The sequence below is a fragment of the Puntigrus tetrazona genome, chromosome 16, assembly GCF_018831695.1.
Source record: "Puntigrus tetrazona isolate hp1 chromosome 16, ASM1883169v1, whole genome shotgun sequence".
In the NCBI taxonomy this organism is placed as follows: Eukaryota; Metazoa; Chordata; class Actinopteri; order Cypriniformes; family Cyprinidae; genus Puntigrus; species Puntigrus tetrazona.
The window spans coordinates 90,710-102,831 of NC_056714.1; the positions used below are offsets into that span (position 1 = coordinate 90,710).

A 12,122-nucleotide genomic window follows, 5' to 3' on the forward strand; every position below is an offset into this window, starting at 1 on the left:
GGCCATCTCCTCCTCTTGACTGAAGATGTTGCTTTGACACCCCATCCTTCCAGTTTCTCCAGAATTTCCTCATCAGTGATATACACCGGAAGATTCATGAATGAAACAACAAGTTCATCATTGCTCAGATCTCTAACCAAAATTTGACAGTTTTTGATTTTGAATCCATCAATCAGCCTTTCTTTCCCCTTACTGTGGCTCATTGTAATCTCATATTTTTTATCTCCTTTGAATCGACATCCAATCACAGCCCCACAAACTTCATTAATTCCTCGAAGTAGCTCCATCATTGTGATTTTCTCATCTCCAACAATTTCCACACTCAAAGTTAAGCTCTTTTCAAACACCTTTTCCTCCATCCTGTCACACTTGCCTCTGTCCTTTTCGGAAATCACCTCTGTTTGTGGCACTCAATTATGTCCTTCCATGTGCTCAATTCAATGGCCGACCACAACCTCAATGGTGAAGAAAGAAAAACCAAACAAAACAAAACTCCTCCCGCAAGCAGCAGCCGCTACAGGGGGAGAAAAAGACAACTGCAAAGACAAAAAAAAAACTCAGAACTTTGCCAAAAAAAACCAAAACAACTATTTTCAAAGATGATCACCAAACAAAATTGCAGCTCAGAAGTCCAAACTCTCCTAGGACACGCCCATCAGGTGTGAACAGAGTGGTATGGCCGTAAGCGAAAGCTCCTGCAAAAAGCCCCCTATTTTAAGGTGAGGCACACTAAGTGCCATTATACTAGATAAGTAATGAATGAAATACAATAAAAATACTTCAAAATGAGGTACATTAAAGATAAGAGCATTAGTTAAGTAGTTAAAAAACAGTCAAACTCTGTTTAAAGAACAGCTACTTTAAAGGCAATTGAATTAAATAAGCAGTAAAGGAAAGCAAAGAGCTGGTCAAACTTTGGCCACACTTAGGGCCAGTGTATTAGATACGTAGTGAAAAAATTCATAAACTTACAGCACCTAGTATTCCTAGGCAGTCTCCCATCCAAGTACTAACTAGGCCCAACTCTGCTTAGCTTCTGAGATCAGACAAGATCAGGCATGAACAGGGTGGTATGGCCGTAAGTGAAAGCTGCTGCAAAAGGCCCCCTATTTTAAGGTGAGGCACACTAAGTGCCATTATACTAGATAAGTAATGAATGAAATACAAAAAAATACTTCAAAATGAGGTACATTAAAGATAAGAGCATTAGTTAAGTAGTTAAAAAACACTCAAACTCTGTTTAATGTACAGCTACTTTAAAGGCAATTGAATTAAATAAGCAGTAAGGGAAAGCAAAGAGCTGGTCAAACTTTGGCCACACTAAGGGCCAGTGTATTAGATACGTAGTGAAAAAATTCAAAAACTTACAGCACCTGGTATTCCTAGGCAGTCTCCCATCCAAGTACTAACTAGGCCCAACTCTGCTTAGCTTCTGAGATCAGACGACATCAGGCGTGAACAGGGTGGTATGGCCGTAAGTGAAAGCTGCTGCAAAAAGCCCCCTATTTTAAGGTGAGGCACACTAAGTGCCATTATACTAGATAAGTAATGAATGAAATACAAAAAAATACTTCAAAATGAGGTACATTAAAGATAAGAGCATTAGTTAAGTAGTTAAAAAACAGTCAAACTCTGTTTAAAGAACAGCTCCTTTAAAGGCAATTGAATTAAATAAGCAGTAAAGGAAAGCAAAGAGCTGGTCAAACTTTGGCCACACTTAGGGCCAGTGTATTAGATACTTAGTGAAAAAATTAAAAAACTTACAGCACCTGGTATTCCTAGGCAGTCTCCCATCCAAGTACTAACTAGGCCCAACTCTGCTTAGCTTCTGAGATCAGACGAGATCAGGCGTGAACAGGGTGGTATGGACGTAAGTAAAAGCTGCTGCAAAAGGCCCCCTATTTTAAGGTGAGGCACACTAAGTGCCATTATACTAGATAAGTAATGAATGAAATACAAAAAAATACTTCAAAATGAGGTACATTAAAGATAAGAGCATTAGTTAAGTAGTTAAAAAACAGTCAAACTCTGTTTAAAGTACAGCTACTTTAAAGGCAATTGAATTAAATAAGCAGTAAAGGAAAGCAAAGAGCTGGTCAAACTTTGGCCACACTAAGGGCCAAAGCTGGTCAAACTTTGGCCACACTAAGGGCCAGTGTATTAGATAAGTAGTGAAAAAACTCAAAAACTTACAGCACCTGGTATTCCTTGGCAGTCTCCCATCCAAGTACTAACTAGGCCCAACTCTGCTTAGCGTCTGAGATCAGACGAGATCAGGCGTGAACATGGAAGAATGGCCATAAGCGAAAGCTGCTGCAAAAGGCCCCCTATTTTAAGGTGAGGCACACTAAGTGCCATTATACTGGATAAGTAATGAATGAAATACAAAAAAAATATTTCAAAATGAGGTACATTAAAGATAAGAGCATTAGTTAAGTAGTTAAAAACAGTCAAACTCTGTTTAAAGTACAGCTACTTTAAAGGCAATTGAATTAAAAAAGCAGTAAGGGAAAGCAAAGAGCTGGTCAAACTTTGGCCATACTAAGGGCCAGTGTATTAGATAAGTAGTGAAAAAACTCAAAAACTTACAGCACCTGGTATTCCTAGGCAGTCTCCCATCCAAATACTAACTAGGCCCACCTCTGCTTAGCTTCTGAGATCAGGTGTGAACAGAGTGGTATGGCCATAAGCGAAAGCTGCTGCAAAAAGCCTCCTATTTTAAGGTGAGGCACACTAAGTGCCATTATACTAGATAAGTAATGAATGAAATACAAAAAATACTTCAAAATGAGCTACATTAACGATAAGAGCATTAGTTAAGTAGTTAAAAAAACAGTCAAACTCTGTTTAAAGAACAGCTACTTTAAAGGCAATTGATTTAAATAAGCAGTAAGGGAAAGCAAAGAGCTGGCCAAACTTTGGCCACACTAAGGGCCAGTGTATTAGATTAGTAGTGAAAAAACTCTAACACTTACAGCACCTGGTATTCACAGGCAGTCTCCCATCCAAGTACTAACTAGGCTCAATTCTGCTTAGCTTCTGAGATCAGGCGTGAACAGGGTGGTATGACCGTAAGCGAAAGCTGCTGCAAAAAGCCCCCTACTTTAAGGTGAGGCACACTAAGTGCCATTATACTAGATAAGTAATGAATGAAATACAAAAAATACTTCAAAATGAGGTACATTAAAGATAAGAGCATTAGTTAAGTAGTTAAAAACAGTCAAACTCTGTTTAAAGAACAGCTACTTTAAAGGCAATTGAATTAAATAAGCAGTAAGGGAAAGCAAAGAGCTGGTCAAACTTTGGCCACACTAAGGGCCAGTGTATTAGATAAGTAGTGAAAAAACTCAAAAACTTACAGCACCTGGTATTCCTAGGCAGTCTCCCATCCAAGCACTAACTAGGCCCAACTCTGCTTAGGTTCTGAGATCAGACAAGATTTATTTTATTTTATTATTATTTTTTTTTATTAACAATCAAATTTAAAAAAAAAAAAAAAATACATTAAAAAAGCATAAATCACAAGACATTAATCACATTTCAAACATCTCCTGGTAGTGTTGGAAACTTTTTTTAGCTTCTTTTTAAGAAGAGACCAGGAGATTCTTGGTAAAGCAGGAGTTCGTTTTTATTTCGTTGCTGTAGTCATCTGCAAGAAGTCTTCAAGAAAACTTTAAGAAAATCGTCAAGCAATCTCCAAGAAAATCTTCAAGAAATCTCCAAGAAACAAGTCTAACTGAAACATGTTAGGTTGAAGTATATATGTTTCAAAGGGGAGGAGTACACAGAGGTGGAGACCAATAAAACAAAAGTATGCAAATGCAATCAGGAACTTAGCCCAGAACAGGAACTTTCCCAATCCTTGATCTATTTAGCATCCAAGTGTCATTCAAATGCATAGGTGAAACAAAAGGCACAGTTGTACCTTAGGATTAGCATTCACACTTGACTTAGGACGCCTACCAGATGTTCAAGAACTGAAAGACAAAAGATAACTGTCTCGGGGCTTGGGCTTCCTGCTCTTAGAATGTAAATCACAATACACATTCAGCATATACTGTTATATTGGAGTCTGTGTTTAACCTTTTATAAATTTGTAATACAACAGTAGCAACACTTCAAAGCTATTCCCAACTCTTACAACATATGGATTATTTTTTGTTATACAGTGAACAAACACTTCCATATTTTCAATCATTTACAATAATTATATAAACCTTTTATTTTATCCATCAAGATCTGTTTATATAATAAGGATATCAACAGTTCTTTTTTTCTTTTGTTTCATAATGTTCCTTCTTTTCCATATTATGTATCGTGCAATAGTTAACATGAAATTAAGAGCATACTTGTTTTTAGCCTTCCCCTCAAATCCAAACAAAAATAGTACATCCCATTCCTCCAGAGTAAGTTTGTCTTCATACAACAAATCACATACCAAGTTTAAAAAAAAAAAAAAAAAAAAAAAACATAACTTTAACTACATTTCAAAAATAAATGCAAAACTCCTTATACTTTTATATAAAATAATTTCCGTCATCACACAATTGTGTCTTAATAGGAAATCAAAATTTTCCAAAGCTGGACTTTTGAAATTAGCTCTTACATTTTTCCATATTTTAGAAGCATCAAAATAATCAAATAGCTTCTCCCAATACTCTATTGCTTTAGGTTTTACAAAAACTACCTTACGTATACAACAGTAAAACGTCTTGATGACACATTCATTAAAGGGAAAATTATCATCTCCCTTTTTCAAAAAAACCTGTGGTTTTTTATTCTCAGATTCTTTTTCATTCTTTTTCATTCCACGTTTCATCCGCACGTGGTGCGGGCACTGGAACGGGACGGAGCGCACGTGGCGCGGGCACTGGAACGGGACGGAGCGCACGTGGCGCGGGCACTGGAACGGGACGGAGCGCACGTGGCGCGGGCACTGGAACCAGCAGGCTAACGGGACGGCTGGGCGGAACCAGCGGGCTAACGGGACGGCTGGGCGGAACCAGCGGGCTTACGGGGTAGCTGAACGGGAACAGGAACTCAGGATACAGGGGAGGTGCCCAGTCTAAATCCAAATCCACATCGTCCAGCTCCCTTTGCAGATCCAGCAGCCCCAGGTGGATGATCAGCTCATCCTCAGCCGATGTGCAGAGGGCGGAGCTCCACTCCGCGCTCTCATTCCCGTCGGCTGTCTTCCACGCGGCGAGTTCTGTAGCCGGCTCACGCACCTGGTTTGATGTATTCGGCTCGGGTCCTGTTACGCTCCACGGCTCTGTCGCTCTCTCTGGCGATGGGTCCGTGGTCGCGCTCGACTCCGCCCCCGTGTCAGCGGTGGGCTCAGGCTGGGGCTCGACCTTGCGGTGAAGGGATGGGCTAGGCTCTGGATCTGGAACCGTCATTGGTGATTTGCAGGACACCAGCACCCACTCGATGTACGCGGCGATGCTCTCTCGAGGGCCGTTCCCGGACAGCTTCTCTTGCGGGGAGTAGTCGAGTCCTCGGTAATAAAGTGAGCAGAGGAAGCTGTCCGGGTAGTGCGAGTCGTTCGCGAGGGCGAGGAAGTCCATTGTATAACCCTCGAGAGAGCGATCCTCCTGCTCCAGCAGGAGGATGAGGAAATTGGGGTCGTCGTAAGGGGAATTCATTGCAAACAAAAAGGAGGGAAAAGACGCCGCTATTTACTTTTGAGGTCCGATCGTTCTGTCACGGCTTGCGCTTTCGCGAGACTGAGGACACGAGGCTTAAAATGAACTGAAATGGGTTTAATCACAAAGTAGCAAAATAAAGATACAAACGACAGGCAGATAGAACAGGCAGGCAGGACAAACACAGGTATGGACATCGGGTAGGGACCTTGACGATGAGCATGAGACGAAACCAATAACAAAGTCCAGAGAACGTGACACTCCCGAACCTCTACAACATTTATCAAAAATTTCCATAGCTTTCTCAACACTATTGAAATCCTTTAAAAATAAAGTGGTATCATCTGCATACTGGAAAATCTTTTGTTCTATTTCATTACCTTCTATTAAAATACCTTTTATTTCTTTTTCTCCATTTATTGCTAAACCTAACGGTTCCGCGACTACAGTGTACAGTAAAGCCGATAAGGGACATCCTTGTCTTATGGATCTTGAAATTCCTATGTTTCAAACATTTCATCCACTTTAAGAAATTATTCCCAAAGCCAAATTTTTTAAGCAAATCAAATAAATATTTATGTTCCACTCTATCAAACGCCTTTTCTAAAACCATACTAAATAAAAACCCCTTACCTTTTTTCTCTTTTGTATACCAAATTAAGTCTCTAATACTCGTTACTGTATCCGCTATATCTCTTCCCAGTATGCTGTACGCTTGATTGGTCGTGATGATGTGTGGGATTACTCTTTTAAGTCTATTTGCAAAGATCTTTGCTAATATTTTGTAGTCTGTGTTGAGCATGCTCAATGGTCTATAATTCCTCAAATCATCTTTATTTCCTTTCTTTTTATATATTATTTTAATCATTCCTCTCTTCATACTCTTACTCAATTGACCATTTTGAAAAATCATTAAGAACAGATCTTTTAGAATTGGTGTTAAAACATCTTTAAAAACCTTATAAAATTCAGATGATAAACCATCCAAGCCAGGGCTTTTCCCGTTGCTTAATTGTGTTATAGCTTCATTTATCTCTTCTTCTGCTATATCACTATCACACATTTTTTATCATCTTGTTACTTTTACTTTAATTTGATTTAGCAAGAATTCTTCATCTTCTTCATTAACTCCTTCTGTCCTAAATAAAACACTATAGAAATCCTGGACAGCTTTTAATATTCCTTCTTTATCTTTTATGTTTCTACCTTCTAGAGACACATTCTTTATTAGATCAGCTTTTTGTCTAGTCTTTTCTACCTCATAAAAAAACTTTGTACTTCTTTCTCCTTCTACTGTATTCCTTATTTTACTTCTTATTCTAGCACCCTCACATTTGTCTTCTTCCACTTTTTTAAGTTTCTCTTCAAGCGCTACTATTTTCCTAATGTCTGTGGTTCCTTCACTTACCTTTTTAATTTAATTTTCCCATTTTTTGATTAATTCTCTTTCTTTAGCTCTTTTTGCTTTCTGTATTTTCTTCGAAAATTCTATAGATAATCTTTTAATGTCTACTTTTATATTGTCCCACCATGTGCATATTGCGTCATCGTATAGAACATCATCTACACTATTAATTATTAGGTTTTCAATTTCCATTTTGTAAAAATCATTCTTTAAAAGTTCTGCATTAAGCACCCATACCCCTGGTCCTCTCTCCACACCACTGAAATCCATCGTTACAAATAAAAAATCATGATCGCTCCCGCTGTACATTTTATAAAACACTTTTGAAATAAAATGCTCAAAACTCCTATTACATAAAAGAAAATCTATTCTACTTTGTTTTAAACTGTTTTTCACCCACTGTCTTCTTGAATATTCTCTTTTACTCTATTTCTTTCTCTCCACACATCTACTAATTGGTGTTTATACATCATGCTTTTCAATTCTTTTCTTCCAACATCAGCTCTGTACACCATGTGATCTTCAGCATCTATTCTTTCTAAAATTGTATTAAAGTCCCCTATAATAATAACGCTCTTACATCCAATATTCAAATCATTCAGTTTTTTTAAAAAGTTACTCTTTCTGTATCTTCATTTGGAGCATGTATATTACATATTATTATTTCTTCTCCCTTGTCCATGATTTTTATAATTAAAATCCTTCCATTATTATCTTTAAATAAAACTTTTGTTGATTCCACTGCTCCCCTTCTAACAAGTGTCGCCAGACCTTTTTTCTTATTTATATCGTTGCTGCACCATATTTCTCCATCCCAGCCTTTTTTAAGATCATCCAGTATTGTTTCATTCCATCCAGTCTCTTGAATACAGATAACATCACATTGCTTTGTTAAATTGATCACCTTTTCAAATTTCCATTTAGATGACAATCCTCTAACATTAATCGAGACCAGACATAAATTACTCATAATAGAAGAAAGAAGAACCAAAACAGCCAATCAACCATATATATTCTCTCTTAAGAATTTATATCAACTTGTTCATCATTTTGTCTTGCTCTTACTTCTTTCCTTAACTTTTGTTTCTTTAATACCTGTTCAATATTTATTTTGACCCCTCTTGTCATTTTACGTCTTTTGTTTATAATGTCCAGAGTTCTACTTTCAAGCTCACAGTCAAATGCAGCCGTTTTCTCGCTTACTTACCTCCTCTTCAGTCCATCCGGCTGCAACTTCACTCGTTGTTGCACATTCCTTCTCTTTCGTTTGTCCTTCATTGTTAGTTATACACTGTGTCTCAGTCTCCGTTGCATGAACTTCAATTTCTTTATCTCCATTGTCCTCTCTCCTCATACGCTCCTCCTCTCCTCGTTCACGTAGATCCTCAGAAATTACATCCTCCTCCTGAATTTCATCTTTGCTTGACTCCTCCATGCACTCCTGTGCCTCGACCTCCATTTCATTATTGTCCTCCTCCTCAGATTCACAGTTGCACCTCATCCACGTCTTTTCACAGCCTTGGCACCGCGGGGCTTGACAGTCTCACGCAAAATGCCCCTGTTCCAGACATTCCCTGCAGGTATATTGAGGGCAGTCTTTTTTTTTCATGCTCCAAATTCTGCAAGTCTTCAGTTGGTCATCGTGAATTACTCTGAAATATTTTGGTCCTTCCTCTGTGTCAAATCTAACATTATATGGCAGAGTCACAATGTCCTGCAGAAATTTTACTTTTATAAACCTTGTTCCATCTGCAACTGCTGTGCCTGGATAATATCTCCTTCTTAACGGGATCCACCAATTTTTGTATTATTTCATCGTCTTTTATGTAGTTGGGCAAATGCAAAAAAGAGACCATTCTTTCAGTTTTACACAGTTTTTTGATCTCACATCTTTGGTCATCAATCATTAATCCATCCATTAACTTATCACAGTCGGTTTCATTTTCCATTGTAAGTTCATACTCAAAGTTACTTTTTTTCCTTAGTCCATACAGTTTTCCAATTCCAGCTTTCTCATCCACAGCTTTTATAATCATCATCACAGTTATTTTATCTGTATCATTAACAATCATCGTTAGAGTTGCTTCTTTCTTATAGTCTCTTTGATATTTTGATTGGCTATTTAACTTATTCATTATCCCATTTCTTTGAGGTGCTTCTCCTATCCCATCAGTGTAATCTCTTGTTTGTTTACCTTGATGTTTTTTAGGTCCTCTCTTTGACTTATCCTTGCATCCATCCCGTTCTTTTTTCCTCTTGCGGCAACCCTTGCCCATGTCTCCCTGGCATCTTTATCCTTTCCATTGTCAGTTTCCACATTTCTTTCAGTGTAGTTAATATCCTCAGTCTCTTTGTTCAATATTCGGTCATGATCCGTCACCATAATATCCATTATTTTAAAGATTGGCAACCTCAGACAGAAAAACTAATGTGTAACTCAAAAAACAATACCATTTAAGAAATTATCAAAAGAAAGAAAAAATAATAATAACAATAAACAAAATGGAGGAGAGCCTTCTTCCTCTCCTAACTGCAGCCAACACTTCCTGTGTGCACTCTAGCGCCCTCAGGGTGGTATGGCCTCAAGCTAGAACTGCTGCAAAAAGCCCCCTATTTTAAGGTGTGGCACACTAAGTGCCATCATACTAGACTAGTAATGAAATAAAATTAAAAAATACTTCAAAATAAGGTATATTAAAGATAAGAGCATTAGTTAATTAGTTCAAAACAGCCAAACGCTGTTTAAAGATCAGCTACTTTAAAGGCAATTGAATTAAATAAGCAGTAAGAGAAAGCAAAGAGCTGGTCAATCTTTGGCCACACTAAGGTCCAGTGTATTTGATAAGTAGTGTAGAAACCCAAAAAACTTACAGCACCTGGTATTCCCAGGAAGTCTCCCATCCAAGTACTAACCAGGCCCAACTCTGCTTAGCTTCTGAGATCAGACGAGATCAGGTGTGAACAGGGTGGCATGGCCGTAAGTGAGGACTGATTCAAAAAGCCCCCTTTTTTAAGGCGAGGCACACCAAAGCCCATCATACTAGATAAGTAATGAAGGAAACACAAAATAAATACTTCAAAATAAGGTACATTAAAGATATGAGCATTAGGTAAGTAGTTAAAAACAGCCAAACGCTGTTTAACGATCAGCTACTTTAAAGGCAATTGAATTAAATAAGCATTAAGGGAAAGCAAAGACCTATTCAAGCTTTGGAGCCAGTGTATTAGAAAAGTATTGAAGAAAACCAAAAAACTTACAGCACCTGGTATTTCTAGGCAGTCTCCCGTCCAAGTACTAACCAGGGCCGACTCTGATTAGCTTCTGAAATCAGACGAAATAAGGCGTGAACAGAGTGGTATGGCCGTAAGCGAAAACTGCTGCAAAAAGCCCCCTATTTCAAGGTGAGCCACACTAAGTGCTATCCTGCTAGATAAGTAATAAAAAGATCAGCTACTTTAAAAGCAATTGAATTAAATAAGCATTAAGGGAAATCAAAGAGCTGGTCAAACTTTGGCCACACTAAGGGCCAGTGTATTAGATAAGTAGTGAAGAAAACCAAAAAACTTACAGCACCCGGTGTTCCTAGGCAGTCTCCCATCCAAGTACTAACCAGGCCAAACTCAGCTTAGCTTCTGAGATCGGACGAGATCAGGCGTGAACAGGGTGGTAAGGCCATGAACGAGAACTGCTGCAAAAAGCCCCCTATTTTAAAGTGAGGCACACTAATTGCAATCATACTAGACAAGTTATGAAAAAAATACAAAAAAATACTTCAAAATAAGGTAAATGAAAGATAAGAGCAATAGTTAATTAGTTAACAATGTAGCCTTAAAGAAAACTGTTATCCAGGGCCATTACTGAAAAAAAAAAAAAAAAAACAATAATGTGTTACTGTTAAGGGGTTGGTCTGTGAGCCTAGATGTCTGGACTTAAGTTTTGAACGCTTAAAAAAATACCTCCAGGGTGGCTTGGGTCGAGTGGGAAAGCGTCGAAGAAGTAGCTGCTATCACGGCCAAGATCGGCTAGATGAAGCGCCTGAATAATTGGGCTTAGATTTTGAATATTTAAAAATTTCCTCCAGGTTTACCATGGTCGAGTGGGAAACCGTCCAAGACGTTGATCTTAACCTGGCCAAGTTCGGCTAAATAAAGCGCCTGGATGTTTGGGCTTAGGTTTTGAACGTTTAAAAATTTAATTCAGGGTGGCGGCGGTCGAGTGAAAAAGTCGTCCGAGAAGTCGCACCTAACTCGGCCAATATCGGCTGGATGAAGTGCTTGGATGTCTGACTTAGGTTTTGTTGTATTACAAATTTATAAAGGTTAAACACAGATTCCAATATAACAGCTGAATGTGTATTGTGATTAACATTCTAAGAGCAGGAAGCCCAAGCCCCGAGACAGTTATCGTTTGTCTTTTGTTCTTGAACATCTGGTAGGTGTCCCAAGTCAAGTGTGAATGCTAATCCTGAGGTACAACTGTGCCTTTTGTTTCAGGCTGTATAACACCTATGCATTTGAATGACACTGGGATGCCAAATAGATCAAGGGTCGGGAAAGTTCCTGTCCTGGGCTAAGTTCCTGTTCTACATTTGCATGCTTTTGTTTTACTGGTCTCCACCTCTGTGTACTCCTCCCCTTTGAAACATATATACTTCAACCTAACATGTTTCAGTTAGATTTGTTTATTGGAGATTGCTTGACGATTTTCTTAAAGATTTCTTGAAGACTTCTTGCAGATGACTACAGCAACGAAATAAAAACGAACTCCTGCTTTACCAAGAATCCCTGGTCTCTTCTTAAAAAGAAGCTCAAAAAAGTTTCCAACAGTTTTGGTGCGTGGACCGGATAGAGCTACTCATCTGAATCAGACTGAAACTTCAAGCTCAACAAAGATCTGATTTCGATCCAAACTGAATCTTTCAGTACAACCAAGGGTTGGTGAGTGTAACTCTATCCAAAGAACCATTACAGACCAGTACATGTAAACCTCTGCGCCACAGAGAAGAGTTAACAAACAGCTGTAGGGTTTGGTTAACTAGGTTATCCTCTAAAAATTTATTTTAGGGAACAAT

General features: G+C 38.4%; 2 non-coding genes and 6 pseudogenes across 2 annotated transcripts; all 8 read right to left on the reverse strand.

The window, feature by feature from the left end:
* Positions 1-965: 965 nt before the first annotated feature.
* On the reverse strand, positions 966-1,084 carry LOC122361178. The gene has a single exon (XR_006252897.1). It is a non-coding gene; the product is annotated as a 5S ribosomal RNA (ribosomal RNA).
* A 277-nt stretch (positions 1,085-1,361) lies between these two features.
* LOC122361227 lies at positions 1,362-1,480 on the reverse strand (annotated as a pseudogene).
* A 277-nt stretch (positions 1,481-1,757) lies between these two features.
* On the reverse strand, positions 1,758-1,876 carry LOC122361185 (annotated as a pseudogene).
* Positions 1,877-2,186: 310 nt separating this feature from the next.
* On the reverse strand, positions 2,187-2,305 carry LOC122361317 (annotated as a pseudogene).
* Positions 2,306-2,582: 277 nt separating this feature from the next.
* On the reverse strand, positions 2,583-2,691 carry LOC122361324 (annotated as a pseudogene).
* Positions 2,692-9,914: 7,223 nt separating this feature from the next.
* LOC122361144 lies at positions 9,915-10,033 on the reverse strand. Its single transcript, XR_006252866.1, has one exon. It is a non-coding gene; the product is annotated as a 5S ribosomal RNA (ribosomal RNA).
* Positions 10,034-10,301: 268 nt separating this feature from the next.
* LOC122361344 lies at positions 10,302-10,420 on the reverse strand (annotated as a pseudogene).
* A 192-nt stretch (positions 10,421-10,612) lies between these two features.
* Positions 10,613-10,731, reverse strand: LOC122361310 (annotated as a pseudogene).
* Positions 10,732-12,122: the final 1,391 nt, after the last annotated feature.